Here is an 18,856-nt window from a genome sequence, read left to right on the forward strand (position 1 = left end):
AATTGTATACTTCTGTTGTTTTTTTTTTTTTCCTTTTACTGAATCATATTGCAAAATGATTAATAACAGTGGGATATTCCTCACAGGGAACTGCTTCTGATGTCAAAACCTTTCAGTAAAGATCCCTACATTTACTCCCAGTGGATAAGATTGTGAAAATGACTTGCAGACATCAAACAGACATTTTTAATGAGAATTTAACAGTGAGCTCTTCATGTATTCTTTCCTTCAGTGGCAGCGAAGTGTGCTGGCTATCACACATGTCAAAAGCACAAGGGTAACTTGTAATGTATTACCTTCCTCCTTCTCTGCTTTTCTTTTTCAAGAGTCTTCTATGTTCAGCTAAAGTAAGAAACTTTACAACCAAGATGCCCTGTTTATATCCTCACTGATAGGGCTCAAGGTCAAACCTGAGAAGGCATGACATTGCCAGGTTAAATATAGCACCTTGTTTGGTGATAGCCTCTCCTTTCATGTCACTCATGTTCTGATAGCTTTCATCAGCTGAGAATACACTGCTAGAAAAGTGAAATTAGTGTGGGTGAAAGATGCCAGTAACGGATCAGGAGATCAGTTTGCAGCTTAGCCTAAGCATGGAAAAGCAACAGCAGAGAAGACATCTCCCTGCCAGTCCCCTTCCCCTAAAAAACAGTCTTCCTCCAACGTCCATGTTGAGCAACAGTTCTAAAGTTCAGTTAGGAGCAAATTGTCCATATGCTTGTTCCCTACCAAGCCCCTCCCCAAGGTTCCAACCACTAGCCCTCATCTGCCTTCATTCTCCACATATATATATATATATTAATTTCTTGGCATGCAATATGACGTATAAAATGGAGTAAACTGAATTTCCCACCATGGCAGAATGCTGCTGGACACATAGGAAAGTGAGTCTCAGAGACAACCTTTTTTAATATATCATCTGGCCTTAGCATCAGTTGAAGTGCGAAGCACTACACTTAATCTACCACAGTAATGATAATGCAAGTCCTCGAGGACCCTAGGTAATGGAGGAGAAAAGTGTACCCTCTCTGTCCACACATGGACATTGCTCCACCCGTGTACCCTGCTCTCAGAGTTCACTAACTCTGTTTCACATGAGAAAATAGTGTTGGGACAGAGGGGAGCAAGAGGACCTTATCATTTTTTTGAACAACTCTGATGCAGTATATGATCTGAGTAAGGTCATGGTATTATAAACCCTACTTTGGCAATTTTACCCTACTTAACATGGACTAAGCTGAAAACACACAGAATGGAGTAAAGCCCCAGACCTAGATCCAGTTGTTAAACATTGCCTTCAGTTTATTTTTCTCTTCTTTCATTTTTTCAAATAAGACCAGATTATGAGATCTACTTTCTTCCATGTAAAACTGGCCTTGTTAGCCATTTTTCTCTTTTACTCCTCACCAAGATCTGGAGCAGTTAGAAGCTTCAGTACTTTTTTGTTCGAGGGATGCTGAACATTTTAGCTTATCCTCTGTTCTGAACAGAAATTTTCCTGATAATCAGCTCCTAAAGGCTCAATTTTACTACACCCCAGTACAAAGAAAGTCCCTGTGGATGGAGTCAGTCTGCTCCTGTTTTCAGGTGGCAGCACCACAGCTGAACCTCAATACCTGACAAACTGTGGTGAGTGAATCCTCACAACATTGTCATTAGCAGGAAGAGTTACTTTCCCCACCTCAGGATGCTGAGCCAAAGCCTACCCAAAGGTAACAGTATGTCTCCGACCACAGCAGGCTTTGTGTCAGACCATAGAAATGTGTCAAAGATCAGGCAGAAGGTTGGTGGCATGGTCAGGAGCTTATCTGTGTTCTTCTTTGTCTCTGTTCAGTGTGCAAAGCATAAAAATATCCTTCTTTAATTAAATCCTGAGGCTTGCACAAAGCATTAGCACACTTAGTTCAGGAAATGTCTGGGATATTCAATGGATTATATGGAGAGAGATCAAAGAGGGATCTAAGTCTAATAAAATGGTAATCATTGGTGACTTCACCAACCTGTACATTGGTAGGTCAACTGGTACAAAACCCCCAATTTCTAGGTAATTTCTAGAATAACTGGAGAACAGTATGTATCCTTAACTTAGTCTAAGTAGTTAACAAATGATACAGTCAAGCTGCTTTATAGTAATGAACTTATTACTACATTAAGAGCGTAAGATTAAAACTCATAATAATTAGTGGAGTGCTTAAAAAGTACTGGAGGTAGAAAGAAAATAGGGGGAAAAAAAGAAAAGGGAAGAATGAAAGAAAATCAAAGTAAAATCCATAGATTCAAAACAACAGGTATATTAACAGACAGTTTCTGATTCAGTGAAGTCAAGCAGAAAGCAAACTGAAAGGCAAGATAGGAAAAAAAAAGGTATTGTGAAATGTTAAGGTCCAAGAGGTTGTTTGAGCCAAGCAACCAGCTTTCAGGCAATGACACTTCAGCTCTGGTGAAGCCCCTGGCTAAGAGATTGAAATTATAATAAAACACAAACAAAATGTCAGCCGTAAATGAAGAGGGCCAGGGATGTGTTAACTGACAAGAGCTTGGCAGGGGGAGGCAGAGGGGGGAACAGCAGGACATTTCTCAAAGGTCTAAATTCACCCAGTTTAGGAGGGAACCAATGGGATCTGCTACACATCCAGGGGGTAACAGGAATATTTAATGAGCAGAAGGACTTTGCAGATGTTCTGAATGATTCATTTGGGGAAATCTTCCCCACAAATGATTCTGTGCCAATGTCCATGCTAGACCTATTTTTTTTCAAGACAAGAAAAGACATGAGCTGTCAGAATGTGAAATGCTGAAAGGGGAAACACTGGAACAAACTGATAAACTAAATAGCAGCATGTCACAAGGACCTCATGTTTATATATGCAAGGGTTTGGAAAGCATTTGAAAATGAAGTGGTTGTGCTGATAGCAAAAATACGCAAGCTGTCGCTGAAGTCAGATATGCTACAGAAGGACTGGAGGATAGCAGCTAGCATACCTATCTTTAAGACATGCACTGGATTGATCTTAGGTATTATATACTGTAAAGTCTTATTTCACTTACAGGTAAATTGATTGAAAATAACAAAAATTAGAATTACATACAGGAGAGAAAAAAAAAGTTTATTTCAAAGAAATGTTGTGTCTTCTACATATTCTTTGAATCATCAAGCTAATAGACCAAGAAAAACAATGTGATAAGTGTACATATATAGGTATTTATTTATCTTCTTAAATTCTTTGACAAATTTCCTTTGAAGAATTTGTCATTGTAGAATAAGTAGCTTATTGTTACAAGTTGGAAAATGTTTGAGAGAGAAAGCAAGAACTACATGTGAATGATCATTTTTCACTGTAAAAGAGTAACAGTTGTGTTGTCCAAGATTCTATACTACATAGAACTTCTTTACTGAAATTATTTCTGTTAGACAAAGGGAATAAGGATCAAAGTATTTCAGAGTATGCTAATTAAGTTGGGTGAACCTAGCGCTTGGATCACAAATGAAAATAAGTGTCGGCCGATGCAGGACAATCACAGATGGAGTGAAATACCTAGAAATCTTCCTGGATTCTAAACCAGCTGTGACCACTCAAGGAAGGATATTTGGCATCACTGTGGACAACTCAGTTGTAAATTCTGCTCAGTTACAGCAGCAGTCAAAAAAAACCCACAACCCCCCAAAAAACAAAACAAAATTTCCTTAGTGCATAGGAGTAAAATGTGTTAAAACATAAACAGTTTTATTGTATAAGCCAATAGTCCTCATCTGGAGAACACTGTCCACATCGGTCAATCCATCACCAAAAAAGGAGGTAGAAGAATTAGTAGTTTTTAAGACATGCAAAGTGACTGGGAACCCTGGGGACTGTCTAACTGAGAGAAGAAAAGAACAAGAGGGTTCATGGTTGAATAAATGGATGTCACCTATACAATGAACTGGATGCTCCTTTTGGCCTTTTCATGTCATATATCAGAGACGTAGCAATAACATTGAGAGACAACCAATTTAAATAGATCAAAGGTTGCTTAGAGTGTGGTTTTCCCAAGAAAATATGTAATTAACCTGCTGAACTCACTGCTACATGCTATCACTAAGGTAGTGAATTTATTGGGAGGCAAAAACAGATTAGCTGCTTATCTGGCCAGCGAGTATATCTGAAGTTTGCCTAGAAATGCTAGAGGTTTCCATTGGGTGAGGAAGGCAGGTATCTAATTTCACTTGGAAATGGTCTCTGTGCAGCAAGCAAACACAAGCTGGTGCGTATTAAAACATTTTACTTGAGGGTAGTGCATGTATCTAGGGCAGCATTCCCTCCACCTGCCTCTGAAGCATGTGGTAAGTGGACAAGACAAAACACCTGCCTGATCCAATGTTGCAATTATTATGTTCTAATGTTCTTTATTTGGATGACTGATGCCTTTTTGAATAGGAAAATAATGAGTAATGATAACAAATAACACAATTTCTGTTAATTATTCACGCTAACGTTCATGAAACTTTTCAGATGTATGAATGTTTTAATGAATAAAATAACACATATGTCACCAGCTTGCACTAAAGGAACTCAGAAATCATAGTGGAATGAGCTTGTTGCCATTATTCATGAACAAATTTGTGAATCATTTTCAATATATGACCGCTCTGCCTTCTAATTGACGAAATGTGAGATAGACGAGTTTAAAATAGACATCAGTAATTCATTACAAAGCCAAGAGATAATTTCTCAGGAATCTATGAAAATGCTATGGGCTGTACCAGAAACATATTGTTTCCCATGGGCAGATTTTGCTAATTTTTATTTCTCACATGCTGGAATGGATTATAAAAATGAAGGGTCTGATCCTCAGAGTTTGCAGATCATCCTGTCTCCACCAAAATCAAAAGAGCTTTACATACTTGGACTACCTGAAAATCCTGTCTCAGAGAAATTACTAAGCAAGAGAATTCTTTTGAATAACTAGGGTTTTTTCATCTCCTTGGTTTCCAACACTAATTTTCACAATGATTCAGAAGAAAGATCTATGAAGATATTTTTTGTCTTGTTCCACCTCTTTCTCAAAGAGTACAAAAATCTAAAAAAACCACACCTGCCCACAGAGCTTTTCTAAAAGCTTGAGGAAAACCCTGGGAGATGTTGGTTTACAGAATTTCTCACCTATTTGTGTTGCAGCCACTCATAGAGATCTTTATTGTCATCACTGTCAGAGGTGCCCCATACTATTCCCAATGCCCATTATCACATTGCATTTCCCTTTTGGCAGAGGCTGACAAAACAGAGATGTTCCATGAACAGTTGTCAAAACACTGGCATATTCTAATTACAACAGTTACTGTGTTTCTGTGAAAGTCAAATTCTGAGCTCAATTGCACTAGAATAAACTAGAAGTAATTAAAGTCAGTGGAATCACCCCTGGTTTGAAAGAATGTAATTAAGATCAGAACCTAGCCTATGAAGTCGAAAGAGATACTGGAAAAACAGGAATCAGGGGATCATCTCGTCAAAAAGAAAACATGCAGAAGGCTTTCAGCAAAGCATCTGGCCCTAAATGATAGTCTGTTTCATTTTATCCTTACCATATTCTTAAAAACGAATACATGAATACATATGGACTACTGAAATCCCATTGCGTATCTTAGTCTCAATGGCAACCATTCTTTAGGAAGCGCTTGATGGAAATGAGATAACACTCACTTTTCCCCTGTCCCATCCTCTTGGGACTTAAAATCATGTAATATGAGAGATGTCTCTTTGGAACACCTGCTGATATGTATCTCTCTCTACAGGGAATAGGCAGTGTTAGATACAGGTAAGGATACAGCTTTAAAGGTAGCAGAGATGGTCTAAAATAACAGGCAGCTCCACAGCCTAAAGCATTTTTACATAGAAACAAGCTCAGGGCCCATGGGAAAGGAATGCAGCCATTTAAAACAACTCCAGGTGTGGCCTCATCTTTTAATTCTGCCCACTTGTATCAGGGAGATGTAGGAGGGCAGTGGGATAAGTCAGCAAGAAATCTCTACTCAGCTTGGTATGGAGGGCTAGGGAATGCAATCTGCTAGGCACAGGCAGTTGGTGCTCAGCTGGTGGGATGAGAACAAGCAAGTAGGTAACTCTGCGTCTTTTGGGCAGGACCGACCCAGGAAAAGCTGTGGAGACCCTGGCAAAATTGAAAGCTGTCTTTGCCAAAATATAGGAACTGAAAAAAGATGGGTAGGGTGGTGTGTGGGGAGTGTGCTAATGGTCTCATCTAGTTACAGCAGTTCTCATTGCTTGGCCCTTTGTGCAGCCTGGTTCTTAGAGACAGGAATCCAGGCTCAGATTTAACAGGACTTGAGATGCTACCATACAATTTAAGCTTTTTAAGATTTAAGGCTACAAGCATTTGTGAAAAAGTTATCCCTGTCATTCATACGAGCTGGATCTAAGCCCCTTCGGCTTTCCTTAGCCTGATTACTGTTGTCCACCCACCCAAAGAGCCCGTAGAAGGTCAGGGCAGCATTTTCACAAGTGAGTAATCCTCTTCTGTGCCTTCAAATCTCTGAGAATTAGCTGCAAGTTGCTGCAAGCCAAGAAGCTCAAAGCCAGAGACATCCAAAATTTGTGAATAAATGGCAAGACACAGACTGGGCTTCCCAGCTCTAATTTCTTCCTACCTATTCCTCCATGGTTTAACCCACCCCATAGGATCTGCATTGTTAACCTCTGGGTGACCGAACCCCATCAGCTGAACCTCACCTGCCTTTTTTTGCAAATTGGGATTTAGAAGAGGGAAGAGCTGGTTGGAAACAGACACTGGGAGGAATGTCCTTATCTCATACCAGTTGTTTCTCTCCCTTGCCTGTAATTCGCTATCAAGTCTCACATCCCCTGTGCCCGGGGACGCTCTCCCTCGCCTGCCTCTGGCACTAGAGGGCGCGGGGATCTGGGCTTTGGGCTGGAAACCCAACTCTCCGCGGATCCCTACTTTCCCTTAAAATTGAACTCAACTTTCAAAGAGGTCTTGATTTCACAGAAAGGGAATCTGCTTCATTATTACTGGTTTGTCTGTGCTCCCCATGCTGCATTGCTATGGAAACGGGACCAGAAAATAAGTCTTTTGCATGTAGGTCATGATATTAATGGAGAAGAGAAAGTCTGGATGAGCGGGTGAGTGGGTTACAAGGAGTGAAGTGAGGCAGAGTAACCGCCTGGGACTGTAGCAACAACAGTGGGGAATTTCATAGTAGATATCCTCAAAAGACTATTGAATCAGACACCCAATGGACTAAAATGTCCAAGCACTTAGAGTGACTGAGAGCCATGAAATGCTCACAGGGAGTCAACCTAGAGGTGACAACCAAAATGACAGTGGGGCAGGGGACTGAACACACAGGCAAAAAAATATGCTTTTGTTCGCAGATGTTATTTTTCACTGATGACCTCTTTTTCCCCCTTTCTGTGTCTTGGTCTCCCTCCTGGGCGGTGGCACAGCACTGCATGGCTGCTGCCCCTTCCACCTCCTCAGGACACTCCTGATCATGCATGGTCCAGATCTCCCCAAGCTCTGCCCAGAGGCAGAGTTACAACCTTTTGGGTGGAGGAAAATCTTGGTTTTGGATAGGAGAAGAACATGACCTCTCTTTTTATTATTTTGCCCTCCGCCCAAAGCAATGTGGGCACATCCTGGACCCCCCTCCCCATGTACTGAACTCCTTTTCCAAGTGGACTGCAATGCAGAAATCATGGAGTGCTGCGGACAGGAGCAGAGAGGGCAGCTCAGTGGGGCACATGCTCACCAAGTCAGCAAGCTCTCTGCACTTCTTGCTCTCCTGATGCAAAAGCAAACGGCTGCTTTTGCAGTCCAGGGGTGCTGCAGAGGGGAAGTTAGACCAAAGTTATAATCAAAAAGAGCCTAAAGGAGAGAGGGAGTATACTTGTGTAGCTTAACGCGGTTTATAGATGAGTCACCGAGAGCGGCTGGTGTCATAAACCATATGATCAAGGCTGGTGTGTATTTAGACAGGGGCCGCGATTGCAGGCGATGCAATACCATAAAAGCAGACAGCATGTATGCTTCTGATCTCCCATATTTACCTTCCTCATTGTCACTCTTATTTTTGTTAGGATTTTTTTTTTTCCCCTGAAACTGCAAGAGCAGGCTGTCAAGCAGAGGTTAGCCCTTCTTTTCTTTTTTTTCCCCCTTGCTGTTTTCCTTTCTGCAAAGGGAAGATCTTCCTTAAGGGATAGGGACAAGGCAATGTGGGCAAACACACTGGTTGAAACATAAAATGGGGAGATACATTATTCTGGCTAGATTTGTAACAAGAATCACCCCCTCCCCAGTGTCCTTTTCCAGTCGCAAAAAAAAAAAAAAACACCCACACAAAACAAAAAACCTACCCAAAACCCTACATTTCCTTGCCCTAAAGGGACTTTAGCATGTGAAAATATTAGGAAAAAACGGTCCTAAGGGGGAGGGGGGAAGCGTCCCTTGTCCTTTGCCCAGCGAAGAGGTAAAGGCTCACCCCTAGGCCCGTGGGAATGAGTTACAAGCCCTGGCAGCCTCCCCTCGGAGCTGGCGGCGGGCCGCGCTGTGGAGGCAAAGCCGCCCTCCGGGAGCCCCTCGCCGGCTGGGGCAGGGCCCTCCGGCCCGGCTGCCTTGCGGAGGGACGAGCGGAGGGGAGAAGCCGGCTTTGCCGCTTCCAGCCTGTCTGCTCCCCCGGCGGGCCATCACCCCGGCGCTTGGGCAGCCGCGGGGTCCCCGGCGAGGACGGCGGGGGGTACAGACCGCTGAGACGGCGCGAAGCGAAGAGTGGCCCTAGCAGGAGGGGTGGCCGGGCTCGACTTTTGCCCCAGAAGCAGCGTCCCGGAAAGCACTTTGCCCCTCCAGAGCCTCCGAAATGGCTGGACTCGGGGCGGGGGAGGGGGGGGCACCAGGACCTCGGTGCCCCAGAGATGTTTCTGAGAGGCAGTTTTTCTTCCACAGCTTGATCTAAGCTTCCCCTCCAGGCATCAGCTCGCTCCTTCTGGCCACAAGCACCCTGTGCCGGCGGCAGGAGCGAAAGGAAAAGGATCCCGGAGGCACGGCCGGGACCGGCTCAGCCCTGCCTGGGCTCAGTCGGGCCGGGGGAGCGGGGCGAGCCGGACCCAGCCCTGGAGCATCCTCCCCCGCAGCACTCGGTCCCCTGACCGCACCGGGGACAGGACCCCAGGGGCACGGAGCCAGGGAAGCAGGGTCGGAAATGAGCCGGGGAAGCCCCATCCCTTCCCGCCTCCGGCGGCGCCCCGCGGCCGCGCTCCCCCTCCCCGAGGCAGGACCTGAGACCTGAGGCAGCGGGGACGGGCACTGACCCCGGGCAGGCGCACGCTCCCCAGGAGGGATGCTGGGGGGCGAGGGATCGCACTGACACAGCGGAAGCCTCCTCCCCTTAAACCTCGCATCCCTGCATGGTCCCGGCAGGGCAGGGATACCCCCCGCCCCGTCTCTGCCCTCCCGCCCGCCAGCCAACGCGCCCCGCGGGCAGGCTCCGCTACCCGGGGACGGCACCGCTCCCGGCTCCCGGTGACATTTTACAGGAGTCGTCAACAAACATGTCACAGTGGGATTTGGGAAGGTAGTCCGGGAGATGTCCCTGTGTCGGAATGCAGCATTTATATAAAAAACCCGTGGACAGGGCTTGGAAAATGCGAGGATTTCTCTAAACCAGGCTACTGCGTCTCTCCTTCCCCGCTATACCATGCTAGACTCGATTCTGGGATTAATATCGCAACTGTAACTCAACAGGGGAAGGCTCTGTGCTGGGGGCAATCGCTTTGCCTTCTCTCCTCTCGTTGTCTTTCCCCCAGTGACCCGCACCGCTATGGACCCTTTCAGCAAAAGTTTCCCTATGTTTTGTTCTGCTCCTGCTACCAGGAAGCAAAACATAAGCTCGTTTCTTGGACATTATTTTCTTGGCGGGAGCTTCCCTATGACAGCAGCGGATGAAATCCTAGGTGCGGCGAAGAAGGGGCGGAGGGTAGAGGACGAGAAAGAAAAGGGGGGGGGGGGGGGGGGGGAGGAAGACAAAAAAATAGAACGAAGGAAAAAGGATATTAAAAAAAAAAAAAAAAGAGAAAGAGAGAGAGAGTAAACGTCAGTAAAAAGCTTTCCTACCTGTGATCCAGTTACCAGAAGTTGCATCCCATCCCGTTGCGAGCGGCGGCTGCGGAGTCGCCCCGGCGCTGGCGGCAGCGGCATGCGAGCGGCGCGCAGTCAGAGCCCAGCGGCAGCCGCTTTATCTTTCTCTTCCATATCTTCCAAGAGGAGGGAGGGGGGTTGGGGTGGGGGAAAGACAGATTACTTGGTACCGTGGTAATGGGGGGAAAGAATTACAGTTTGGAAGCTTTAAAGGAGAGGTGGCATTGTCCGGGTTGATGGAGTTTTTGTCTCTCCCCCGCTCGCTCTCTCCCTCCCACACGCACAGGCACACACATATACACGCACACCCTCCGTGGCTCTGGCCCTTGGGAGCCTCTGCCTCAGGTCAGCCAAGTTGGTCTCAAGAAAAAATAAATAAAATGTTTAGAGCAATAGTGCTATCAAACCTGGCTTGACGGGTTTAGGCAAAACTGGAGAAATTAAAAATAGCAGAAGCTGGGACTGGCAAGTGAGCTGGTAATAATTCATACTACCCCCGGCGCTTCTGAGGAAATGAGGGCAAGCTGCCACTCTCGTGGGGGTGATGGTGAGGGAGGGAAGCGGGGCGCCTAGGTGAGCATCTCGGGTGAGTGTCCTTGCCGGGGTGCTGCGGCTGTGGGTCCGCTTTGCTGCCCGCCTGCGGGGGTGTGGGGGGGGTGTGGTGCGTGGGGGTGTGTGAGCGCCAAGTGGGCTCGATTAGCTGCAATGGGCAGGCAATTTCTGCAGAGAACATTTACAATTTTCTTTCAATATGACAGGATTAGTTGCTGTTGAAGGCTCTCCTCCAATAAGATCAGCACTGCTCTCTGATTTGGTGGCTTTGCTGAATAGAAATTACTGGTTCTTGTTATCTCTCAACACACTCTCCCCTCTTCCTCATCAGACACTCCCCTCTTCCTCATCAGAAGTCTTTATCTATAATTTGTACATCAGAAACGATTTCTTTTTCAGTTACCTCTTCCCCATCTTTCCCCTCAACGTTCTTCTCTTTATTTCTGCTTACTTTTTTTTTTTTTTTTTTTTTTTTCCGCAGTTCCATGATAGCTGTAAGTCTAAAGAGATGTACAGAAGGGAGAAAGAGATCTTGCTTTTAGATTATTGCAGTCATCAGAGTCTCCGTGCACTATGAAAAAATGTTGTTACACTAAATCCAGTTTAGCTTTTTTAACTGATTACTGTGCTGAAATATTAATGGAAAGCTGCTTCCCCGGCACAGTGACAAACGAATTAGGGGAAACACATACATTTTGTGAACAAGAGTTAATTTTCCTTGGGTGTAAAACATTGCCCTTTAATTAATGGTCACTAGGCTCAGAATCATTCACTTTGGTTAAGGGAACTTGCCAGTTTGATGGAAATCTAGATATAAGCATCTTTAAGTTTGCTTTGTCTTTGTTTGTCTCTCTCCTGGACCGGAATTGATTTGTGATCTGGAGTCATGCTTTCCCCTTGGGATAGGGGCTGTCAGGGTGGGAAGCAGGAGAGGGGAACACATCTCATCTATTGACCGAAGAATAATAGAGGGGAAGTGATAAGTGGAGAGGAGAGAGAGGTGCACTTTATGAATGTGACCCCGACTTCTGGCTGCTGCCTGCCCTGCCTCCCCTACCCCATGTCTCTTCTTGAAGGGCCGACGGAGCCACAGCCCAACCACTCCCCTCCTCTCCACTCCAAAAGCCCCTTCACTTTGCAGAAAGTATTTCTTGGCCTGGGCTTGCCCCAGGCAGAGGAGCTGCTTACACTACTCGCATACATTTAGCTATTGCTCCTGGAAGGATCCTGGAGGTGGATTTACCCCCAGGAGAATAAGGTGCCCTCAAGGTAGCAAGACACTGGAAATACTCTGCTCGGCCCTAGGGTGGGTATTTCCCCTGCCTTGGGTAGCAGGGCTAATTTGGAGGCGGGGAGCTCTGAATTTTGGAGGTACTCATGTTTCAGTGTTATACAAGTCTGTGTTTCTCTACCTGAAAGCACTTTCACAGGGTTTAAGTGTTGGATCACTTGTAGCTCTTCAGGAGCATCAAGGCGGCTGGGACCTGACGTCTAGCCCTCACAGGAAATTGTGCCTGGACGTCACAGCAGAGTTAGGGGACAGCTGTCCGGGCGGCCCAGATGCAATTTGGCAGCGGGGTGTTGGAAGCAAGTCATGAGGTGGCTGTGGCCCTGTGGGGGGACGCGCTGCGCAGCCACGCCGGGGCGGGGGACAGCCACCCCCATAGCCTGGGTACCCCGTCATTTGCGAGACGGAGCCCCAGTCCCAGCCCCGGCCACCCCCCGCACTTCCCACGGGCTGGCTCCGAGACGTCGGCGCTTAACATGTTTTGACATTCATTAATCAAGATGATCAGCAGCCTCAAAAGGGGTAATGCCCGCCTCCTTTTCCCTTTATTATTGTTATTCTTTTTCCCTTCCAGCGACGTCGCGGGTGTTTGATTGTGCGCGCTGATCTCCGAAGATTTAATTTGCGTTCAATCACGGCGAGCACTGTCAGCCCTCCCCAAAGCGAGGAGCAGGGAGGGGGTGGAGGCCCTGTCCCGGGAGACCCTGGCCAGTCTTCGGGACTGTCCCTTCTTTCCTCCCTCCCTCCCTCCGTCGCAGGCGCGGGGCAGGGGTGTCGGGGCAGGGGTGTCGGGGCAGGGCCCGCTCCCAGCGGCTCGCTGCTTCCCACGGCTGGAGGGAAGGGGAGGAGGTACCTCCGGGCTGGGGTTGGGGCTCGGCGCGGCTCTAACCAGCTGCAGGGGGCTCCCCAATGCCACGCTGCTCAGCGCCGAGCAGAGCTCGGGCCGCTGGAGGGGCATCCTCCGCCGTGTAAACCTCACTAGAGCCGGCGAGCATCTCCTCTCCTCTCTTACGCATTCCCCCTCTCCCCGCCCCCTCCACCCGTGATCTCCCATGGAAATAAAGGTCGATGCTGAAAACCGTGCCGTGTGACCCCCACCTCCACCTCGCCTTGTCTGCAGCCCACCCGGGGAGAGCGGAGATATCTTCCCCCCCCACACCCCCGAAACGCGTGTGAGCAGCTCTGCCTTCCTGAGCCCGCGGAGCCCTGCTCTTAATCAATCTCAGCAGATACATCTTGATGGCACCCGGTGACTCCGTGGTAAGCAGCGCCTTTTAAGTTTGACAGAGCACCTGTTATTACCGGCTCCTCTCTTTTAGGGCACTACGTGCTAGACACACATTCTGAGGGAAAAAAAAATGCTGCTCCTGAGCTTAAAACATTTAAAATGCGTCCCCTTCATCCGGCCCCCTGCTCATGAGAGAGGAGGGAGGGCGGGGGAGCCGAGTCATTTACAGTGTGCTAAACAGCTGTAGAGAGAAAGCCATCGTAAAACCACAGAACAAAGCGCTCAGCCCTTCGTTATCAGGAAAAAAAAAAAAAAAAGCGCATGAGGAAGCGAGTATTTGTTAACCGTGATCTTCCCCTCCCGCGGAGGGACCGAGAGACGATCCCGGGGAGGGGAGGCAAAGACAGCAACTTTCAGTGAGGAGATTTCCAAAAGAAGTCACATCCGTATCCAGTGATGCCGAGTGATCTCTAGCGAGACTTTGCTGCGGGCCGTGTCCCTGCCTTTACCTACACGTCTCCCGAATGGTTCCTTCCCCAGGGCGTGGAGCTGCCTCGTTGGGGTGCGCTCCGGCAGGACGAGTGCCCTGTCCCGAGTGTTTTATAGTTTGGGTGGCGAGGGGTGGAGAGGGAGGAGGGGTGTCCCCGGCGACCACTTCCAAGGTGATCTTTCATGTTCTACTCAGGGGGGTGCGGTCCCTCTCCCATTCAGCACCCGGGGGCCACAGAAGTATCTGCAGAGACTCGAGGTCCCCTCAGGGGCGAGGGACCGGGGACAAAGTGTCCTGGTCGGGTGGTCCCCGCGGTCCTACGGCACCTACACCCCATCCCCCGCACACCACCCCCCTCCCCCCCCCCCCCCCCCATCAGCGCCCCTTCACGCTTGCTTCACTCTCTTGGCAACATGGTTGGGATTAGAGGGGGGGTATGATAAATCAAAGGGAAGACCTCGGGCGAAACTTCTGGCTTTCTTCGCACTCCCAGAGGCACTCATGTCTACCCGGAGCCAGGACAGACGAGATCTTCCCTCCCGCTACCCCCTTTCTATCCCCAGACGGGTAAGGATGGCTAAGGAGAGCAGCCCCGCTCCTCTCGCTTGTTGTTTTCAACTTGCCACATTTCCCAGCGGGAAGGAAGAAGGGAGGGTGCGCCCTTAGACGTGAGGATGCCCGGCGGAGGGGGTCCCGATGGCTCGGCTACCTCTGAACTCGTTTGCCATGGCTTAGGCGACCGGCTTGCCGGCCAGCAGACGGCTTTCTCGAGGGACTGAGAGCAAGCCCAGGAGATGGAGAGCTCTGTAGACCGGAACTCATGATTTCCTTTCTGAGGTCCGGACCCCTCCCGGGGGAAAGAAGTAGCTCCGAGAGCCACGTTTATTCGGAGCACCTCTTCCCTTGGAGTCTTTGTCACCAGTTTTAGGCCAACGGGACTGAGAAGAGCAGGGAGAAGCCCCTAATCTCTCTGTGGAAGAAGAGACGCTTGCAAACTGGCGCTCGACCCAAGCAGCGCAAGGCCATTAACCAAGGTGCAAAGCGGGAGGGGGAGTCGAGCTGAACACCCCGCTCCCAGCAGGGACCAGCACAGGCCCCGGGGTTCCGACCCCCGCCCGCAGCACCCCGCCTGCGGGCTGTGTGCTCGCCACCCCCTGACACGCTGCTCTGGTGCTATTTAGCCCTCTCCGGGGCTTCCACGCTCGTTTACCTCCAGCATTGCAACGGACAGCTGATTTTAATGGTTCTGCGCACGGGGGAGGCAGGCGTTTGACAGATGACGGGAAAATGCTGGCGAGAATGGGACAACGGAACAGCAAATCATCCTGACGGTGCGGACCGCAGGGAGCAAGAAGAAAGGAAGGAAGAAATCCAAACCGAGGCAACGACGAGCCAGACCCCATGCAAATACATCTCTAATAGGCACTTACTAGCGGAAATTAAATGAGTTAAATAAGCTGATGGTCAAACCTTTAACAGAAAAGGGCATGTAATCACTTAGCTGTGTCCAGAGCAGTGCGCCCATAGGAGCATTATAAAGCACAGTTAGATCTGCCAGGGGAAGGCACTGAAATATTGACACATCGCAGCTTGGATCTCGCTAGTGCTAGGGACCTAAGAGCATCTCGGTTTCTTCTTCCCAGTTGAAACCTTTAAGTCCTCCATCACAGCTAGCAAGGAAGTGTGTTGCTTTCACCGCCAGCAACATCAAAGATTGCCTTACTAACAGAAAATCACCAAGCTTTTCTTTCACGTTTCCCCTGCACGACGACAGTGTTTTCCTGGCTCCTTTGTTTCTCAAAGGCCGACATACTAGGAATTATTCAAAACAGACTGCACTGATGAAATGGAAATTCCCAGCAGGTTTAGACGGTGCTCAGAGTCTAATTTCAAAGCCAAACTGATCCCCTATCTTGCAGAGCAGCTAGGTGGCGAACTGGAAAATCAAACCTACTGTTTTATTAAGGATAAACACAGTATCTGGAAGAGCATCCCGCTAGGCACAGCAAAGCTGAGGAGGCACTTTTTAATGTAAGCATGCAAGTAGTTTGCCTATCAGTAAAGCCCTATAAATTGCAGATCTGCACTTTTTTTTTTTTTTTTTTTTTTTTTTGTATGAGTAATTGCTCTTTGCAAATGTTGCAGTGTCCCAGGTGAGTGAGTAAGTATATAGGTGGGCAGATCTGAAAACAATTTCAGAACAATCTGAAAAATATATTTGCTGAGAACCGGTGTCACCTTTGTCCAGGCTTGGAAAGACAGCTACTGAAAATGAAGGAATAGTGTGTGTTCAAGGCTGTCAGACGTATTTCTGAGTACAGACAGAAAAGTGACTTTCAGGAGAAAGCAAACAAGACGAAGTATACGGCCTCAATTTATGTGATATGAGACTTAAAAAAACATTAACAAGGGGGCAAGCAGTCGTACGATTGTGTTTATAACAGGGTATGTTTTATAGCTGTGGCACAAGGCTCTTAAAAGGCCAAGAGTTAAATGAAATCCTTTCTAAATTGTGTGCCTGTGTGTGGAGTGGGTTATTTACCACATAAAAGTTTTACTTGACGTTGACCATAGAAGCACAGACCCTCCTTGACCTGAAACTCTGGAGTTTACAGCCTGAAGCGTCTCTGATCGGGAGAAAATAGGAAAATCCTGCAACGGGCAGAGCAGCGGGAGCCGCGGGAGGAACGCGGATCTGCCACCTGCAGCACCCTGGAGAGCGGCCGGCCCGCCGCCGGGCGTGGGTCGGCGTGTCCGTGTGTCCGCGTGTCAGCGTGTCCGCGTGTCCGTGTGTCAGCATGTCCGCGTGTCAGCGTGTTCCGTGTGTTCGCGTGTCCGTGTGTCCGCGTGTCCGTGTGTCAGCGTGTCCGTGTGTCAGCGTGTTCGTGTGTCCGTGTGTCCACGTGTCCACGTGTCAGCATGTCCGCATGTCTGCCTGTCAGCGTGTCCATGTGTCCGCGTGTCCATGTGTCAGTGTGTCAGTGTGTCCGCATGTCCTTGTGTCTGCATGTCCGCGTGTCCATGTGTCAGTGCATCTGTGTGTCCATGTGTCCACGTGTCCGTGTGTCCATGTGTCCGCGTGTCCACGTGTCAGCATGTCCGCATGTCTGCGTGTCCGTGTGTCAGCGTGTCAGTGTGTCTGTGTGTCCGTGTGTCTGCATGTCCGTGTGTCAGCGTGTCAGTGTGTCCGTGTGTCCGCATGTCTGCGTGTCCGTGTGTCCACGTGTCAGCGTGTCAGTGTGTCCGCATGTCCTTGCACCTGCATGTCTGCGTGTCCATGTGTCAGCGCGTCTGTGTGTCCATGTGTCCACGTGTCCTCATGTCAGCATGTCAGTGTGTCCATGTGTCCGTGTGTCTGCGTGTCAGTGTGTTAGTGTGTCTGTAACATGTCTGTGTGTCTGTGTGTTCACGTGTCAGCGTGTCCATGTGTCCATGCGTGCGTATGCACACCTTTGCACATACGGCTGTTACTTGTGTGTGTATTTACAGCTGTTTAGGCAAATGCAAGCCAAGAATCAGCTGCACATCTGGTGTGATGTCCTTTGAGGTCACATCTGTTGTTTCTAGTGCTGCACTCCTTGGAAGATGACTCCCTGCAGCAAGCCAGAGAAGGCTGCTTCTGTGCATTGCATGTACCCATCAGCTGGAGTCAGTGGCTAGAAATGAGGAAGATTTCATCATATCCTTTAAAAGTGTCGGAGAAGCTCTAACATACACTGAAGAACACAGTAACCTGAAACACTCGAGACTATGAATAGCTCCTTCCAGTACAGGCTCTAAGTAAATAGTTGTGTTATTGCAAAAGTGTCAGTGGAATTTTTCTGCAGAGAGCCTCAGTCACTGGAAACCTGCCCACTTCACTCACATTACACACAGGGATGGTGCGTGGACATAGGAAGGCAGGTGTCAGGCAAGCCATGCACTTCTTTTTATTTTAATTAACTGGGGAAAGACCAAGAGGTATTTCAAATGCAAATTTTTTACAGGGCAGCTAGACCCTTGGCATCTTTATGTGCAAAACTCCAGTGACTTCAGAGGAGTGCCGAGGACTGTTGGTTTGGTGAAGAGATTTAGAGGGTCACAGTTCTGTGGGAAATATTTTCCCCCAAATATTACTTTACAAACAGACTCAAGAATTCACCGGGCATGAAGTCAAGGTCTCTGTCTGCTCTTTAAGCACTTTAAGCCCAGGAACCAAGCTCTCCTGCAGCGTAACTCTGTAGGCACTTCCCCTTTGTACTTCTGATTCTGCCACAGGGCTTGTACAGTCTTTCTTGTACCGACACTACTCACCCAAACGCACATATGGAGTGAGTGGTTGTTTGAAGTCCATCCAAAGCCCATAAATCTAGAAAGAGAATTGTTAAAATAGGAGTTCCTTAACACTTTTTTTAGCAAGCTATTTCTGCAGATAGATCAGATCCATCTAGAGAACTGTAGAAAATACAAACAGGAAAATGAATGCAGTTTCTTTGGGGGAGAGAGCGTTGGAACCCACACCTCCTAGGATCCCATGAAGCATTCTTCTATGGGATACTTCTTTCCTCTGGATTTCTGCTTCTGCAAGTGTTGTATTTTGTGCCTATTGTCACTTACTGGAGCAGTGTTGCTTACAGAAGAACATCGCTTGTTTAAATGGCTTAACTTCATGGTGGTCACACATACACTCACCTGGGATGAGAATTCAAACAATAATAGTAACAACAACAAGAAGTTCATTTAAAATGAAACATTAACAATAAACTTCCATTAACTAAGCTGGATAACACCTTCACCTTAGTGCCCAGTGAGTTGCTGTTTTGAATGGGAGTGGAAGTAGTTCCATTTGTCATATGTGCTGGGGCAGTCTGTTGGGTTTGTGTGTGTGGCGGGGGGTGGGGGGGTGGGAATGAAGGAGGGGGTTACAGAGAAACTTCACCCCATGAGAAGCTTCTTGAAGCTCATCCAGCTCCAAGTCGGACCCACTTCTGGCCAACACCAAGCCAATTAGTGATGGTGGCTGTGCCTCTGTGATAGCATATTTAAGAAGGAGACCCTGGGAGGAGGAGTTAGAGTTGTGAGGACGAGTTGTGAAGGAGACAACTATGCAAACACTGAAGTCAGTGGAGAAAAGAGGAGGAGGGGGGAGGTGGACCAGAGCAGAGAGCCCCCCCAC

At 48.1% G+C, this 18,856-nt stretch overlaps 1 protein-coding gene across 8 annotated transcripts in view; it reads right to left on the minus strand.

Moving 5' to 3' along the window:
• CHRM2 (cholinergic receptor muscarinic 2) overlaps positions 1 to 11,018 on the minus strand; it is a 103,012-nt gene extending 91,994 nt beyond the window's left edge. For 6 of the 8 annotated variants that reach the window (XM_074826029.1, XM_074826025.1, XM_074826028.1 and 3 more), the window contains exon 1: positions 10,120 to 10,987. The gene's annotated coding sequence lies outside the window, so the exon portion shown is untranslated. Of the gene's footprint in view, positions 1 to 10,119 lie in introns of all 8 variants that reach the window. The other 2 variants (XM_074826023.1, XM_074826032.1) reach the window with 2 other exon arrangements.
• Positions 11,019 to 18,856: the final 7,838 nt, after the last annotated feature.

Source organism: Strix aluco, chromosome 5, assembly GCF_031877795.1.
Source record: "Strix aluco isolate bStrAlu1 chromosome 5, bStrAlu1.hap1, whole genome shotgun sequence".
In the NCBI taxonomy this organism is placed as follows: Eukaryota; Metazoa; Chordata; class Aves; order Strigiformes; family Strigidae; genus Strix; species Strix aluco.